Here is an 18,147-nt window from a genome sequence, read left to right as displayed (position 1 = left end):
AGCCACGGAGAAGACTTCCGTGGCCATATTTGGCACAGAAGGTGGAGGATTCTGATGGGTTGGGCCTTTGGGAAAGTTTTTTAATAGGACATGTTTCTTTACCTTTCCTCCTTCCTGTCTGTCTGGCAGATGTCATGAGTAGAGCTCTAGCAATCATCATAAACCATGAGACACCTCTGTGCATGAAAATTATGCACTAAAAATGGCAGAGCAGAATATTGGAAGGATCTTAAAACTTAGATGGCTTTGTGGAGCTGCTGTATCTGGAGTCCTGACTTCCAGATTTCTTTCACTAGATGGCGTAACCATTATTTCTTCAAGACGCACTAGGTCTCATTTACATTTGACTGAAGGCATTTCCTCGCTGATATACCCCACAAAATGACGAACGTTGTGTTTTCCCCAGACCTTAGTACATTATGAAATGAACCATATTTAACATGATTTATAAAAGTGAAGAAATGGAATGTTTCCCTTACCTTTGTTTCACGATGCAGATCTTTTAGGTTAACGGGTCTTTAGAAAATAGTAGCCTTCGAGCTCATGGAGACACTATAGCTAACCAGGTTTCTCTCACACACTGAAGACATTGTGAAAAAAGCTTGAGATTTAAGTGGATATAAACTTGGGTTGGGGTCTTAGCTCTTTTTCCTCAGACAGGTGAGTTACTCTCCCTGAACTTCATATGCCTTATGTGAAAAGTGGAGGTAACACACCTGAGTGAGTTTCTGGGATAATTTAATGAAGTACCTCATGAAATACAATTTACACTCCTTGACACATAGGAAGTCCTTAGTAAGTGACAGTGTTATAGATTGTGCCTAGTGGAGAAAAGGGGACATTATAGAGAAGAGAACAGCAGAGTAAAGGCAGAGGAACACTAGTTGGCACAGAGAAAAGAAGGCTCAGGTGTGATGATAATGATTTTCAAAGCTCTGCTTTCTGCTGGCTTTTATTTTCCCAAGGAGCAGAGATACTAGTTATAGAAGGGAGAAACTATAGTTACCGGGTTATTAAACCAGCTTTAAACCCTAACACCCAGCTATATGCTCAGAATTTGAAAACAGAACAAAACCTCAAACCTGGGCAGTTGTAAAGAAAAGAAGCCAGTATGAATGAAGAATTCACTTTCAGTTATTTCTCCAGCAAAAATTGATGACTTCCAGTGTTCCAAGAACTGAGGATATAGTGGAGAACAAGGGAGACCAAGTGCCTGCGCTGGGGGAAGCTTTCATTCTGGTGGTCCAGGGCAGGCAACATGGATGTAGATTAGTGCACGTACTGTCAGGTACTGAGGGATACATTGACGAAAGACCAAGCAGGTGAAAAGACAGAAAGAGATTATTGTAGGAAGGATGCTTTTTAAAATAGGCTTCTCAGGTCCAAAATTGTATCTAAAGAATGCAAATTAAATACGTAAAGATTAAGATGTTCTTGGTTACTGTATCTTCAACCCATCATGGGTTTTGTCTGAGGATCATAGAAAGAGATGCTGATCATGTTCTTCTCTATAGAAAGATTTCACAAAACAGCTGAATACACTTACTCAGGACCCTTAAACTAGTTATACAATCTCTCCAAGCCTCAGTTTTCTTAACTGTAAACATTAGATCCATAATACCCACTTTGCAAGGCTTGTGGGAAACCAAGTGAAAACATTAAGGTTTATGAAGTGCCTGGCATACTTTCAAAGCTGAAGGAATATTAAAAGTAGGATTTAACAAAAAGAAAGTGATCCAAACTAAAGCCAGACAGATCATTTGTGGAAAGACAAGAATTCTTGATTGTTGGGGTGATGACTTTGAAATTGAGCTTCTGATGGCGTTTGTGGATTACTGAGACATTTGGGGAGAGGAAGCACATGTGTGTCCTTTAATTAGAATGAAGACAATGGGCTGGGTCCAATCATTCCTTCACATTTTTTCAAGTTCTGTGGTTCTGAACTTGGCTTCTGCCCTTTCTTTTTCAGGCTAGAAGTCAAAGTTTCCTAGATGGGAGTTCACTAACTTGTGTGGGAGCGCCTGCACTACAATCATCTGAGAACTTGTTATAAATATAGATCCCCTTGTCGCAGCTCAAGATTTTTGCCCCAACCCCCACCGCCTGCTCTAGATATTTTGATTCAGCACTTCCAGGGTGGGGCCTAAAAATGTCACTGAGACAGCATTGTACCCAGTTCCATTTTAGGTTGTTCATTCACTTATCATAAAAATGCTCTTCTCCTTTGAGTCTCCGGTGTAATTTTGCTAATCATTTGCCCTTAAGTTGTAAAAGGAAAATGATAAAACGCTATAGCAGTATTTCCCTAACATAACCCAACATTTTCCGTATATGACTTTCTATATCCATTTCAATCTAGTTACTATAGATTCAAAGAATCTCAAAACCTAAATTTCCACTTCCATCTTCAGGTATCTTGTGCACATAGTAGGGGTAATTTCCTAACCCCTTTCTTTTATGAATTTTAGCTTAGAAAATAATGATACCATTACATTTAGCCAGATATCTAAAATTCACATTTATTTATTTTAAGTTTATTTATTTGAGAAAGAGAGGGAGCATGCATGAGAGAGAGTAGGGAAGGAGAAGAGAGAGAGAGGGAGAGAGAGAGAATCCCAAGCAGGTTCCTCACCGTCAGTGCAGAGACCCACTGCAGGGTCATGGGTCTCTCATAAACTGTAAGGTCATGACCTGAGCCAAAATCAAGAGTCTGACGCTCAACCAACTAAACCACCCAGGTGCCCCTAAGATTCTATTTAAAGATCCTTAAAAAAATGAACTTACCAGTAACTGCTATTGGTACAACTTGGTAAATAACTGAAAAAAAAAGTTAGATTTTTACCTCACACTATACACTAGTATAAATTCTAAATGGATCAAATATTTAAATGTAAAAATAATAAAACCATACAATTACTAAAATAATACATGGATAGATTTCTTTATATGATTTGAGTAAGGAAGGTCTTTCTAGGACTCAAATTTTAGATGTCATAAAAGATTAGGTAAAAACCCAAAATTCTTCATGACAATAAAAGTGCCACCAGAAATATGTTAAAAGACAAACAGTAACCTGGGAAAAAGATCTTCAGCCGATATTACAAACAAGAATTAATATCCCTGATATGCAAAGAGCTCCTTTAAATGAAAAACTATGTATACTTTTTAAAAGTTGGCAAGGCATAGGAAAAACAGAAAAAAGAAATGTAAATGGTCTCTACAACTTAAGAAGAGATGTTCAAAATTCCACAGGATAAAAAAGTTAACACTATATTAAGATACCATTTCTAGCCTCATATTGGTAAAATCTAACTTTGCCTTCAGGCACATTCATCTGTTGCTAGTGGGAATGTAAATTGGTACCACTCCTGTGGAGAGCAATTTGACACTAACAATCACAGTTACAGTTGCATCTACCCTTTGACGGGGCAAGCCCACTTCTGGGTATTTCTCCTACAGTATCTCTTCCTTTGTGCATGATGACGTGTGTCTGAGGGTTTTCTGCTTCAGCTCTGTTTGTTGAAATAGTCCAAATGTCCAACAAAAGAGGATTAGCTAAATATCTCATGTACATTCAAACAATGGAATACTTTGCCACTGTAAACATGTGGACGCCATTCACGGATATGGAAAGCCTCCAAGATACACGGTTTCACAAGAGAAGAAAGGCCCAGAGCAACCTGTTAGGCTTCCTTTTGTGAAGGAAGGGCAGGAGGAGAGTGCATATCCATTAATATTTTGTATTTGAATGAAAAATCTTTGTTATAAGTAAATTAAGATAGTTGAGAACGAGGGCAGTTTGGAGTCAAGGACAAGTGCGTACTTTTTTTGTTTTGCAGTCACCATGAAAGTGATAATTTTATTTGAAACAAAAATATCTGATAATAGGGGTGCCTGGGTGGCTTAGTCGGTTAAGCATCTGACTTTTGCTTAGGTCATGATCTCGCGGTTCGTGGGTTCGAGCCCCGCGTCGGGCTCTGTGCTGACTACTAGCTCAGAGCCTGGAGCCTGTTTCAGTCTGTGACTCCCTCTCTCTCTGACCCTCCCCTGCTCACGCTGTCTCTCTCTCTCTCTCTCTCCTAGAAATAAATAAAACATTAAAAAAAATTTTAAAAAATACCTGATAATAGTTATTTTTTTAAGTTTGTTTTTGTTTTAGTGATCTCTACATCCAATGTGGGTCCTGAACTCCTGACTCTGAGATCAAGAGTTGCAGGAGCCAGCTAGTTTTTAACATAGGTTTTACCAGTGAAGCAGGAGACTGTATTCCTTTTCATATTGTTTTGTTTTACATACCAGAAGACTGTATCAGCTGAGATACAAAATGTAAAGGGCTTGGTGGAAAACCACGAATGAGCAGATCACATGTGGGTAACTAGTGTTTTAAATAAAAATAACATTTTGAGGGGCGCCTGGGTGGCTCAGTTGGTTGAGCATCCAACTTCGGCTCAGGTCATGATCTCAGTTCTGAGTTCAAGCCCCACGATGGGTTCAGCTGTGCTGACAGCTCTCAGCCTGGAGCCTGCTTTGGATTCTGGGGCTCCTGCCTCTGTTCCTCCCCTACCAACATCTGTCTCTCTCAAAAATAAATAAAGATTTTTAAAAAAATTTTAAATAACATTTTGATGAGAGGAATGTGAAGGAAACTACAGACCACCCCACGCCAAACACAAGAGGAAAACTCCCTAAGAAGGTGGTGTAAAAAACAGATTGCAGGGGCCTCCAGATAATTTTTCCATAGTGAGAGTGGACTAGCCATGAACCACGTGTGTTTAAAGATTTTTTTCCGTCAAAGAGAGAAATCCATCTAGTGAAATGTTACTTTAAAAAGACTAAAAACCACGAAGAAAAGGTGTTATTAGTCCCCAACTGTATATTTTGGCTGCAAGTAACAAAAGAACCTTTTCCTAGTGCCATAATCGGAAGGAAGTGGGCCTCTGATGTGGGTTCAGAGACTTAATAATGTCACAAAATTGCTTCTAAAGCCCCAGACATAAGCATGCATGTTCAAGGAGGATTAAAAGGAGGAACTGCTCTTACGAGAGAGAAAAAAAGAAAAAGAATAAACAGTAACTTTGCCTAAATTCCCGAGCACACTTTTCTCTCACCTCTCATTGGTCCAAATGTGTCACATGGCCATTCCTAAATGCAAGAGGTGGGGCTGGGAGAATGAGTATGTAGTTTTGCCGCTTTCTGTGGCAGGAGCAGAAAGTAGGAAGTTCCGGAAAGGTGAGCCCACAACGCCTGCCCTCGGTGATGGGTACAGCTACCCTCAACCTGCCCAAATGTAATGAATGTATCCCCAAGCAGGAATTCCGCAAATTGTGTTCTGTAGAATCTAAAAAAAAGCTAGGAAAAATGGATTCCAGGCTCAAATAATTTTGGGAAAATGTGGATTAAAGAAGAACTAGATTTCTCCTCCACAGGACATCTTAGAGTTTTTAATATGCTAATTAGCACTTGACATGGTGATAAATATGTATAATGAATGTCTCTATTTCAAACTATTTGTGTTAGGACACTTTTCTCCTAGCATGTTTATCAGCATTCCAGGAACAATGTTCTGTGGATGATGGTTACGGAAATGCTATTTAGATTAATTTTAAATCAACTAATGTTCCAAATATTTAGAAAAACATTCTTGCATATTGTATATATCAACTTACTACAAACTTACACCAAAAAACAAAACAAAACAAACCCAAAAGTGAACAACACATGGAAAGCAAAGCAAATTACATTTTATCAAATTCTCGGCTTTTAAAAATATCATGGTGTGTGTGTGTGTGTGTGTGTGTGTGTGTGTGTTTTGACAGAGAAATTCAAATAAAAGCAGTTAAGTGAATTCTCTCTTAAACAAAAACAAATATATTCTTTTTTTTTCAATTTGGGTTATGAGCGGCCTTTGTCATTACCAGTTAGGCCCTCCTTACTGGGAGCAAACTGGTTTCTACCTATAGGGCATGATGTACACTGTTGGGAAGAAGGAAGGATTTGAATTTAGGGCCCCATTAAATTTAGGTTTCTAATTAAAGCAAAAGATTCTTTAAAAACAACAAACAAACAAACAAAAACAAAACTAGTTTGACCTGGCAATTTATTGCTTTCGTCCTAAAGTTTTCTTTATAATAATTTTAAAAAAATGGAAGCCATATGCTTTCAATTCCTTTATAATTCTTGTTCCAAATGCAGTATTAAAAATTATTCATTCACACATTAGCTTCTGAATGGTCTTGGTTTTATTTAACCAACTTATTCCAGCTTTGAACTTGGCAGGTATAGAGGCTCAACCAGTTTTCAAAACTATGGACAACTGTTCTTTCAATTTCTTTGTATGACACCATGTTTCAGTCTTGGTGTTCTTGTTAATAAGAAGTACAGCAACTAATATTTATACAGTGTGGGCCAAGAACATTATTTCATTTGACATTCACAAACATCTGAAGTAGATGCGATTATTTTGCCCATTTCACAGATGGGGACTGGGATTTACAGAGAAGCTAAACAGTTCCTGAGGCCATCTCGTTTGTACAAAGCAGTGGTTTGATGGGAACTCGGGCTGTGTGTGCTTCATTCTGTCCCTGAACCACATGTCCGGTCTAAGAGTACTTGGAGATAGAGTTCATAAACCCATCTGGTTCTTCAAGATCTTTACAGAATCATAAATTTGTATGAATCCAAACATGCTTTGTTTACTGTTCACATGAATGAGTCTATATTTGGTAACTCCCAGGGTGCTCTCAATAATTTAAAAACCACAATGTTGAAACTGTCCTGAGAGGAAAAGATTAATAGGAACAAAGAGTTAGCTGATGCTATTTAATTGGGCAAACATGAGAGGCTGAATGTAAAAGAGAAAGACTAGTTCAGTTATGGATGGGATGCCACGTGGATGAGAATGCAGCTGTATTCCTGAAGCTTTAAGGGGAAACGGATGGTTTGCACGGCAAAAATCCATGCCACATAGGAACACCACGATACTTTACAACTGAAGCCACGGTGAAATAAAAGCAGCAGAAATGCTAAAGTCTCAGATACCTGTTTTCAAAAAACTTGCCACAAACTAAGATGTATTTTACATGGGCACCTTTGCAGATGTGCCGGGATTTACACTTTATCTGAATGGAATTCTGAAAGGGCACATGATCACAGATGAGAATAAATCACTTCTTCAAATGCAGAAAGGTTCCTTCTTTCATTTAGATATGTTGGAGTTTTGTTTTTCCTTCTCTTTGTTGTTACAGCTTGAGAAATGTTCTATCATGTGAAATAGATTATGCTCTGTGAAATCATTTGAAAGGATATTAAAGCCACATTGCAGCTTTGCATGGCATGTTACTTACTTTGGGGGTGTGGGAGGGAATTGTAGTTCATGATTTTAATAATCGAATACTCCGAGGTGAGTATCAAATTTGATTTTTCAGGAAGAAGATCAAATTATGCTCCCCTGTTCTCCCACCCTGTCCCACTGAGAATAAAGGTTTTCAAGGGACTTTTCCTTGAACCTTTACCAAAACTACTACATGAGATACACACATGGCTGAAATGGAGTTGCTGCCTCCACTGATGTATGCAGTCACATGGAGTATCCCACAGACACATCAAGTATCTATCATATGAAAGAGGACTGTGGCAAAAGCTCCAATGGAGAAATGACACTTCGTAGGACCCAGAGTAGGCAAAGCTGAAGTTGACCTGAGGGTATTGTATTAGAGAAGATGTCACTGAGGAAGAGGCATCTTAGTTTGTGTTAAAGGATAAACAAGATTTTGACTAGAGACAAGTAGTAAGTAGCTTCAATCAACAAGGAGTAGTTGGATTTGCAGGTGGTTAAAGGTTGCATCTCCAGTTAAAGGATGAAATCTGATTGAAAGACACATTTGTTTCACATTTGGGTTGAAGATCAAAGGGCATGAGCTCATAGTCAACACACCCCATCCACCACTCAGAGCTTCAACTCAGCTTTTTTATTGCCTTTTTCTTAAAAGGTGAATCAAGTGCATGAGAAAACTTAGCATAAAAGACAAAATCTAAAAAACACACAAAAAATGGACAACTTGAGGAAACCCAAAACTATAAACATGAGAACCTGGAAAGGAAAATTACCATTACTAGCCTTAGAGAGATAAGAAAAGATATTGCATCTCTGTAGCATGAGCAAGATACTATTATAATTAAAAAACCCAACTCTTAGAACTTAAAAAATACTATAGCCAGACATAAGAAAAAATAAGAATAATGCTATAAAGTAGAGAAAAGATCCTATAAAGCAGACTCTATTCATTTCCTGGGGCTGCCATAACAAAGTACCAGAGTCTGGGTGGCTCAAACAAAGGAAATTTATTTTCTCACATTTCTGGAGTCTGGAGGCTATAGATCAAGGTATGAGTAGGATTGGTTTCTTCTGAGGTCTCTTTCCTCAGCTTGTAGACAACCACTTTCGTGTTCACATGGCATTCTCTCTCTGGGTGTGTCTGTGTCCAAATTTCTTAAAAATACCAGTCACGCTGGATTAAAGCCCACTCTAATGACCCCATTTTAACTTCATTGTCTCTTCAAAGACTCTGTCTCTGACCTCAGTCATGTTCTGAGGTACTGGCAGATAGGACTTCAACATTTGAATATTTGGGGAACACAATCCAGCATATAACTTAGACCAAAAAGACTTAGAAATGGAAAACTGGGGAGAAAAAGTAAAGACTGATAGAGAACTAGGAGAGAAAATCCAATATCTGAAAAATATGAGCTCCAGAATAAGAGAACAGAAAAAAAAAAAAGAGAGAGAGAGAGTAAGTCATTAATGAAGGAATTTAACAAAAATGTCCAGAATTTTAAGGCCATTTGCAAGATTAAAAGATTATAGGGGAGGCTGGGTGGCTCAGTTGGTTAAGTGTCTAACTTTGGCTCAGGTCATGATCTCATGGTTTGTGGGTTTGAGTCTTGCATGGGGTCTGTGCTGGCAGCCCAGAGTCTGAAGCCTGCTCTTGATTCTGTGTCTCCACCTCTCTCTGCCCCTCCCCCGCTAATGCTCCCCCCCCTTTCTCTCTCTGTCAAAAATAAATAAACATTAAAAAATATTTTTTAGGAGTGCCTGGGTGGCTCAGTCGGTTGAGCGTCCAACTTCGGCTCAGGTCATGCTCTCACGGCTCGTGGGTTTGAGCCCTGCTTCGGGCTCTGTGCTGAGAGCTTAGAGCCTGGAGCCTGTTTCAGATTCTGTATCTCCCTCTCTCTCTGACCCTTCCCTGCTCACATTGTCTCTCTCTCTCTTTCAGAAATAAATAAAACATTAAAACTTTAAAAAAAAATTTTAAGTGTTTTATAGCAAGAAAATGGATGAAAATAGGCCCACACCAAGACAATTATAAAAAAATTAGAATACTGAAGGCAAAGGGAAGACCCTATAAAAATATAGCAGGGAAAGCACAGATGTTATATGAAAGACTAGGAATCGGAACACTTTCAGACTTCTCAAAAGCAACACTGAGAGCTACAATATAGTGAGTGGATCAGTGCCTTAAAAAATTTGGAGAAAACAAAATTTCCGCTATGAATTCTATATTAGGCAAGTTATAAATCAAATGGACAGCAGAATATAAGCATGTTCAGATAAGTAGTCTCAGATTTTTTCTTTCAAATACTATTTCTCAGAACTTCTGGAGAATGTGTGCCACCAAAATTGGAAAACAAACAAACAAACAAAATACAGATAGAGTAGTTGTTCTCATTCTTGGCCACCCATTCAAATCAACTGGAATGCTTTAAGAAATACTGATTTTGGGGTCCCATTTCCAAAAGTATTGTGTTAATTGGTTTGGATGAGGCCCAGTCATCAGGATTTCTTAAAGTTCCCCAGATGATTTTTATGTACATTCAAGGTAGACATAGAAGAAACAAGAAACAGGAAGGGAATCCCCATGGTGATAGAGAAGTGATTCTGAAACAAAAGATCTACAATGAGAATAGAGTGCAAGTCATTTATGGTGGAGCAAGTAGGAAAACCACAAGAGAAATTTCTTTTAATAGACAAAATTGAAATAATATCTACTGCAAAGTATAGAGAGGAGACTTGGACAACTGATGGGGTGTTTTGTGTTGAGCCGACACTAAGTACATAGGAAACCAAGCAAATATAAAAACTAGAAAATTATTAACTCCACCAAACACAAAAAAATACTCAAGTAAGAAAAAGTTATCAGAGCCTACTATGTGGCTCAGTCATGGAAAGAACTTACATGAACTCTGAATATTGGGAAGGAAGGGGAAAGTAACTGTACAGGTGTGCAATGGTGTGTGTGTGTGTGTGTGTGCATGCAAACAAGAGTTGTGTTTACCTTTTCTATGATAAGAAATCAAGATTTAATGTTTAAAAATAAAATATCAATGAACAGCCATACAAATGTGCTACTTAGAAAGCCAAAATCTTGAAAGTTTTGCTTCTGGAGAGTGGGAAATAGGTTGTAAGGCTAGGGGATTGTTGTTTCTCATAAAAACTTTTGTAAAACTATTTCACTCCTTAAACCATTTACATTTTTAAACTTTTACTAAAGTAAAAATTAAAATATACAAACATGATAAGGACAAGAAAAAAAGATGAGATAAACTACTGAGGGATGTCACAGACAAACATGAGAACAAACAGGTTAGATCAAGCCGCGACTTAAACATTGGTGTTAGGATGATCAACCAGATCTCTCTACAGAGAGCTCTTGGACCTGAAATACCAATATGGAAGATTTATTTTAGAATGGAAGAGGGGGATCTTTCAGGGAATAGATCTGTTCTAGATTTCCTTTAAGTTTAGAGGATTTTATCAGAAAGTAGAGCTATCTAAAGAGATTAAAGAACTCAACATTTAATCACACAACTATTTATTCAACAAACATTTATGGACCATTGGCACTATCCTGGATATTAGGTATAGTTGGGAAAGGTGACTGATTCTCCTTTAGACATCAATTTAGAAGAAGAATAAAGTGATTATAAAACAGGGTGGTAAATTCTGTGATGGAAAACATGGTGCTATGAACATATTTTAGAAGTTCACATAAAGACATAACTGAAAAGGAAATTATTCTGAGGGGCAGACCAAGTAGGATCAAGTAGTACCTTATAAACTCTGATAAGAATTGTGTACTTTTTTTTAAATCCTCAGATCTTATGCATCCTATAGCTGAAAGTTTGTACCTTTTTTTTTTTTTTTTTTTTTTTTTTAACCCATCTCTTCCCTATTTTCCCCACCTACAGCCCCTGGCAACCATTTTTCTATATACTCTGTTTCTACGAATTTGAGTTTTATTTATTTTTTTAATTTATTTTTTATTTAACATTTTTAAAAATGTTTGTTTATTTTTAAGAGAGAGAGAGAGAGATAGGGCACAAGTGGGGGAGGGGCAGAGAGAGAGGGAGACAGAATCCAAAGCAAAGTCTAGGCTCGAGCTGTCAGCACAGAGCCCAATGCAGGGCTGGAATCCACGAACCCCAAGATCATGACCTGAGCCCAAGTCGGATGCATAACCAACTGAGCCACCCAGATGCCCCAGAGTTTGACTTTTATTTATATTCCACATATAAGTGAAACCATGGAGTATTTTTCTTTTTCTACCTGACTTATTTCACTTAGCATAATACCCTCAAGATCTATCCACATTTCCAGAAGTTGCAGGATTTCCTTCTTCCTTGTGGCTTAATAATCAATTTTGTATGTGTACCACATCTTTATTCATTCATCCACTGATGGACACTTAGGTTGTTTTTGTACCTTATGTACTTCATCCAAAGAGAAACAGGGAAACATAAAGAGTGATACCCAGAATTGCTATTTATAGAATAGATTAGAAAGGACAAGAATAGATAAAGAAAGGCTCTTGCCACAACCATGTAACAGAGGCTTAAACTAGAGGAGAGTAAGAGAAATGGTGAGCAGATACAGGACATATTGGAAGGCAAAATCCATGGTCTTCATGACTGAACGTGGGCAGTAATAGAAAGGAGGAAAGGTACACCATGGTACAATGTGAGTATAGCAATATGAATGGCAGCACCATTCTCAAAGATATGAAGAGGGGCAGATTCCAAGGGAAAATTTTGAGCACATTGAGTTTCATATATAATAGCCAAGTGAAGTGTATCCTCCAGTTTATGTGATTAGACCTCTAAAGAGAGAACTGTACAGGTGATATAAAGCTGAGAGTCTTAGATGATAATTGGAAGCATACATCATAGAAAAGATTGTGAAAAGAAGAGTAAGAGGAAAAGACACTGTTAGAGCCATGAGGATCACTACTATTTAAAAAATAAACGATTGGGTGGCTGAATAAAACCAAAACAAAACTGGAAACAAGTAGCCAGATTGACAAGAAGAAAACTGGAAGACAAAGTATTAAGAAGGAAGAATCCAATTAAGAGAGATGAAGAAAATACAGAAGAATGGGAATAATTAATAGAACAATGTACTTGAGGGAATGAGAAGTGGGCTTCAGATCAAAGAGGAGGCATGCTAGTTCCTCAATTCAATAGTAGAAAAGAAGAAAAGAATAGATGCAAATATGTGTAAGCTTCCATTTAAGATGCAGTAAGTAGACTTGAGTCCAAAACTGCGTGATCCTTTCCCATCTTGGAAGTAGGAACCAGGTCATCTGCTGATAGTGAAAGGGAATAGTAGGTTTGGAAGTCTGAGGAAAATATAAAAATTTGGAAATTGCCTTGAAATTCCCTTTGTAGAAAATGAGAAATAAAGCTTATTAAGAAAATGTCAGAGAATTTCAGGTATCTATGAGGGCTCCAATGCTGTTGGGAACTATACAGTCTGTGTTACATGATTATCTCCAACAGCCTAAATCTTGCTGTTAAATCTACCAGGCCTCACAACATGCTGCCTTTAATTTCTTTGGTGTTCTCAATCCACACGGTCACTGCCAAAGCATTCATCATTTCTATCCATTGCCTTGCTATAAAAATTCCTGTCCCCTTCCACAGCCAGTGCTGGGGTAGAAGTGGGCATGGTTACTCAGTATTCACCTGAGGGATTTCTTATTATAGATGGATAGGGAGGTTCTGATAACTCTAGAAATAGTCAGTGGCTAAACTTCATTCTAGTGGATGCATATATGTAAAAGAAAGTTTAGGGGTGCCTGGGTGGCTTAGTCGGTTAAGCGTCCGACTTTCGCTTGGGTCATGATCTTGCGGTTTGTGGGTTCGAGCCCTGCATCGGGCTCTGTGCTGACTGCCAGCTCGGAGCCTGGAGCCTGTTTCGGAGTCTGTCATTCCCTCTCTCTCTGACCCTACCCTGCTCGAGCTGTCTCTCTCTCTCTCTCCTAGAAATAAATAAAACATTAAAAAGAAAAAAATAGAAAGTTTAGAAAGTTGGGAATGAAAACTGAGACCTCCCATCTGTGACAATAAGACTATGGACAACCTAAGTCAACATGATTTGTTGTTTATTCCAGAAAAACTTTGTCTTGCAAAGAAATAAATCAATAATAGAAACCGATATATAACTTTACTATTTGCTTCAGAAAATTCCTACAAATTAATTAACTGGAGACAGCCCTGTCTGCTCACCTGGGTGAACTCTTACAACTGTGTATATATCAAGGCTTACTTCAAGACCCTTGCCTTTTTGGGCCCACTGATTCTAAACCACTGTGTCACAAACTTTGCTGAATCCCTATCTTGAAAGATCTGTCTTAAACTACTTGACTTCAGACCCCAAAGCCTTAGAAGTCTCCCATTTCTGACTTCCCATTGTTAAGATTCTGTTCATTTTTTGGGGTGTTCAACTAGGGAAAATTTGGAGATACAGCAGAAACAAACCATTAAAATTTAGACCTTCTCAGCACTTCTTAGTTATAAAATCTGTCCCCCAAGGACCAGGTTAAACTATTTTCAATTCTCCAAACTTGTATCTACTCCTCTTTGGTGGATGTCTCATTAGAGAAGTTCTCCCCATCTAAGCAATCTTCCTGTTGAATCCATTGTTGCCCACCTTCATCTCCCACAAGAACTCGATTACCAACACCTGTTAATTCTACCTCATAAATAGCTCCCAAGTTCATGTGTTCTTTACCATCACCACAGCCACACTGTCATCCAGCTCACTTTGGCCTCTGCCAACAATGTTCTAATCTTCTGCTAGTGATTCCCACCAATTCTACACAGTGGGAACCCACAGTACCCTGATGTCAAGGGAGAAGTGTGCTTATGGTTTGAGGAAACGGGGCAGAAATTTGAGAGATTAATATTTTGATTTGAACACAACAATTATGAGCAATGAAACTGAATCATTAATCAAAAAACTCCTGACAAACAAAAGTCCAGGATGAGATGGCTTCCCAGGCAAATTCTACCAAACATTGAAAGAACAGTTAATACCTATTCTTCTCAGACTATTAAAAAAAATAGAAGAGGAAGGAAAACTTCCAAATTCTTCTATGAGGCCAGTATTACCCTGATACCAAACCCAGAGACAGACACTACATTTCTATGTACTCCCTTTGCACCAATTGCAAGTTTACAAACAAGCTGAAGGGTACGGTTTTTGAGGGCAGAGATTGTCCCTGTTCTGTTTACCACTGAATCCAAGCACAGTGCTTGGCTCACTCTATAAGCAGAATAAATATTTGCTAAAATAATGAAAAAAAGTAATAGTTGATCTATAAACTTTTAACTAGTTTCTTGAATAACACATTCTAGTGATCTGGAACTGGAAGAAATGTGGTGACTGGCAGCTGATGAGAAGTACGACATAGAAGAATACAGAATGTGCTGATCTATATAACCTATTTTTAAGGTTGCTTTTTCTTTCCTTGGTGCCAGTTAATCTCATTCGATACACAGTGGAAACATGGTTATCTTAAATCCGTGTGTGATGATTTTCCAATTAATTTGCAAATGAATTTCAATATTTGCTAACAAATTGAATTGGGTCCACTAAAATACAATCTTGCTTTCTGTGTTCTTCGAATTCTATATCCTTTGTGCTTTAAAGCAAACTAGAAATGCATATGAAAGGGTGACCTGAGTTGGGGTGTTGGAGGCTACTCCTAAAGTCCTAGGAAAAGGTATCTATGAAGTGTATTCTTGCCTGTTGCTGTTCATTCCCTAGGCTTTCAAAATCCTAACCTGCCTGCACTTACCTGAAACTTGTGACTGAGTTTCGATAGTTAAATATCCTCCAGTTTCCGGGTACTATCAATTTCCTCTGGGAATTGAAAACACGTTTGTCAATTTCACATGCATGAATCTTGCAGAAATACAGTTCTAGGAGGCATTAAAATTACTTACCAGACTAAAAGCTTTTTTTTTTTTTTTTGGGCAATTGATGTAATTAAAATACTTGGTTATATCTGATGGCCTCATTTTCTGAAAACTGTAATGATCAGAGTAGAATAAATACATATTGATCAGATATTGCAGTACTTTTGCTCTCTGAATTTTTATTTGATTTTTCTGAATAATTTTGTGTGTTATATAATTTGCAGCTGTTCTCGTGTTGCCCTATATACTCTTAGCATTGACTGTCTTAGTTTCCTGGGACATGCAGAAGAGGTACCACAGTAGGGTAGCTTAAGCCACAGAAATTTATTCTTTCACAGATCTGGAGGCTAGAAGTCCAAAATCAAGATTAAGGTTAGTTCCTTCGGAGGGCAGTGAGGAGAGTATGGTCCATGCCTCTCTCTTGGCTTCTGGTAGATTGCTGACAAATGTTGGTGTTCCTGGATCATAGACGCCCCACTGGCATCTCTACCTTCATCTTCATGTGGCGTTTTCCCTGTGTGCGTATTTGTCTTGGTGTCCAAATTTCCTTTCTAAGGACACAAGTCATATTGGATTAGGGCCCACCCTAATAAACCCATCTTAACTTGATCATCAGCAAAGGCCTAATTTCCAAATGAGGTCCCATTCACAGGCACTGTGGGTTAGGGCTTCAACATCTTTGGGAGGACACAATTTGGCCCATCATGGTGGCATAACATTGTCAGTGATGGATGTAAGGGAGATTGAATAAGAAATTGAAATTTTTATGAAACATTGAGCTGGGCCCTGAAGGGGCCAAGCACAAGGCTTGAGGGAGAGAGACAGAACACTTTCAAGCTATGGGAATAGAGATTTACCGTGATTCCTCTCGGTACTGTCTAATACCTGAACCAAACTCAAATGGAATGGTTTTTCGGAAAGAGATAGTCCAAAAAAAAAAAAAAAGAGCTGGATTTCAGTCCTGGCCTGCCATTTTTCCAACTAAGTAATCCTGTATAAGCAAACCACCTTCTGCAAGCCTCGCTTTCCTTGTCTAAATAGAAGACCTAATAGCTTGAGGCTTAAATGAGACATTGTATGAAAAGTACCCAGAACCGTACCTAAAATTTAGCAGAGCTCAAAAAGACGTCTTCCCTTCTCCTTACTCCCTTTTCCATGCTCTTTCCCTCTTTCTTTGAAGTCCTAAAATCGCCCATATGAGTGGGTTTAAGTAAGTGGAGATTTTGGAGCATCATATTGCAACTTTTTAAGAAAAGTGAATGAAGGATGAAGCAGCATATGTATTGCAAAAATTGAAGGATTTTGAACTCTTCTGTCTCCCATTCTTACCCATGGGTTAGGCATGAGGGTTAAGATATATCATTTCAGCAGTTCCTTTAAAATACTTTCTTTGGGGGTCACCTGGGTGGCTCAGTCGGGTAAGCGTCTGACTTCGGCTCAGGTCATGATCTCACAGTTCGTGGGTTCAAGTCCCGCATCAGGCTCTGTGCTGACAGCTAGCTCAGTCTGGAGCCTGTTTCGGATTCTGTATCTCCCTCTCTCTCTGACCCTCCCCTGCTCATGCTGTCTGTCTCTCTCAGAAATAAATAAAACATAAAAAATTTCAAAAAATAAAATAAAATACTTTCTTTGGGAGGCACCTGGATGGCTCAGTCGGTTAAGTGTCTGACTTTGGCTCAGGTCATGATCTCGCAGTCTGTGGGTTTGAGCCCCGCATCAGGTTCTGTGCTAACAGCTCAGAGCCTGGAGCCTGTTTCAGATTCTGTGTCTCCTTCTCTCTCTGCCCTTCCCTTGCTCACACTCTGTCTCTCTTTGTCTAAAAAAAAAAAAAAAGAACCCCACAACTTTCTTTGGGGCACCTGGGTAGCTCTGTTGGTTGAATGACTGACCCTTGATTTTAGCTCAGGTCATGATCTCATGATCATGAGCTCGAGCCCTGTGTTGTACTCTGAGCTGAGTGTGGAGCCTGCTTAAGATTCTCTCTCTCTCTCTCTCTCTCTCTCTCTCCCCCACTGCCCCTCTCCTCCACTCAAACTCTCTCTCTCTCTCAAATTGAAAAAAATAAATAACTTTCCTCTGTCCTGGGAGATTGTCACATGAACACAGCATCCAGTGACTCTTGAGGGGGCTATTTATTAGATGAACCAGCAGGGGTTTCAGGGAATGGGATAAAATCAGGTGGGTTTGTCACATCTAAAAAGACGTGTGGCATTCACCTGGTATTTACGAAGCTCCTCCCTTGGGCCAGGCATTGTGATGAACCAGTTGTCTGCTTTTGGAAAGCTTGCCTTTTTCTCCCATGGTAAGCCTTTGTTTCTGTGCACTGGAAGGGTCTGTCATGCACAGTTCTGTATGTGAGGGCTGGCTGAGGTTAGAGGGAGGGTACTGAGGAAAGTTATGGGTGGGAAGGGAAAGTCTCCAAGAACTTCACGTATGCCTTAGGACATTCCTGATGGAAGGGAAAAAAGACCCAAGAAACAACGTCTTATTAAGAAAATGAGGAGAGACTTTTAAATCTGGTTATAATGGGCCTCATTCAACAATAAGAAAGAAAGCATAGACTTCCCTTGGGCTCTGTTTCTTATTGTTCACAGCGGCAAACCATTGCCCTTATTTAGTCACATGGAGACTTCTCAAGTTTCAATGACATGCAGTGTTAGATTTTAGACATCATCTATCCAACTCCCTCAATTTAGAAGAAAAATTGAAGTGGGGTGCCCAGGTGGCTCAGTCAGTTGAGCGTCTGACTCTTGGTTTTGGCTCAGGTCGTGATCTCATGGTTCGTGGGTTCAAGCCCAGCACTGGGCTCTGCACTGGCAGTGTGGAGCCTGCTTGGGATTCTCTCTGCTTCCCTCTCTCTCTGACTCTCCCCTGCTTGTGGTTGCTCTCATT

Source organism: Hyaena hyaena, unplaced genomic scaffold (assembly GCF_003009895.1).
Source record: "Hyaena hyaena isolate Hyena2069 unplaced genomic scaffold, ASM300989v1 scaffold_105, whole genome shotgun sequence".
Taxonomy (NCBI): domain Eukaryota; kingdom Metazoa; phylum Chordata; class Mammalia; order Carnivora; family Hyaenidae; genus Hyaena; species Hyaena hyaena.
The sequence above is the reverse complement of the archived record's forward strand: the minus strand, read 5'-3'. Positions refer to the sequence as shown.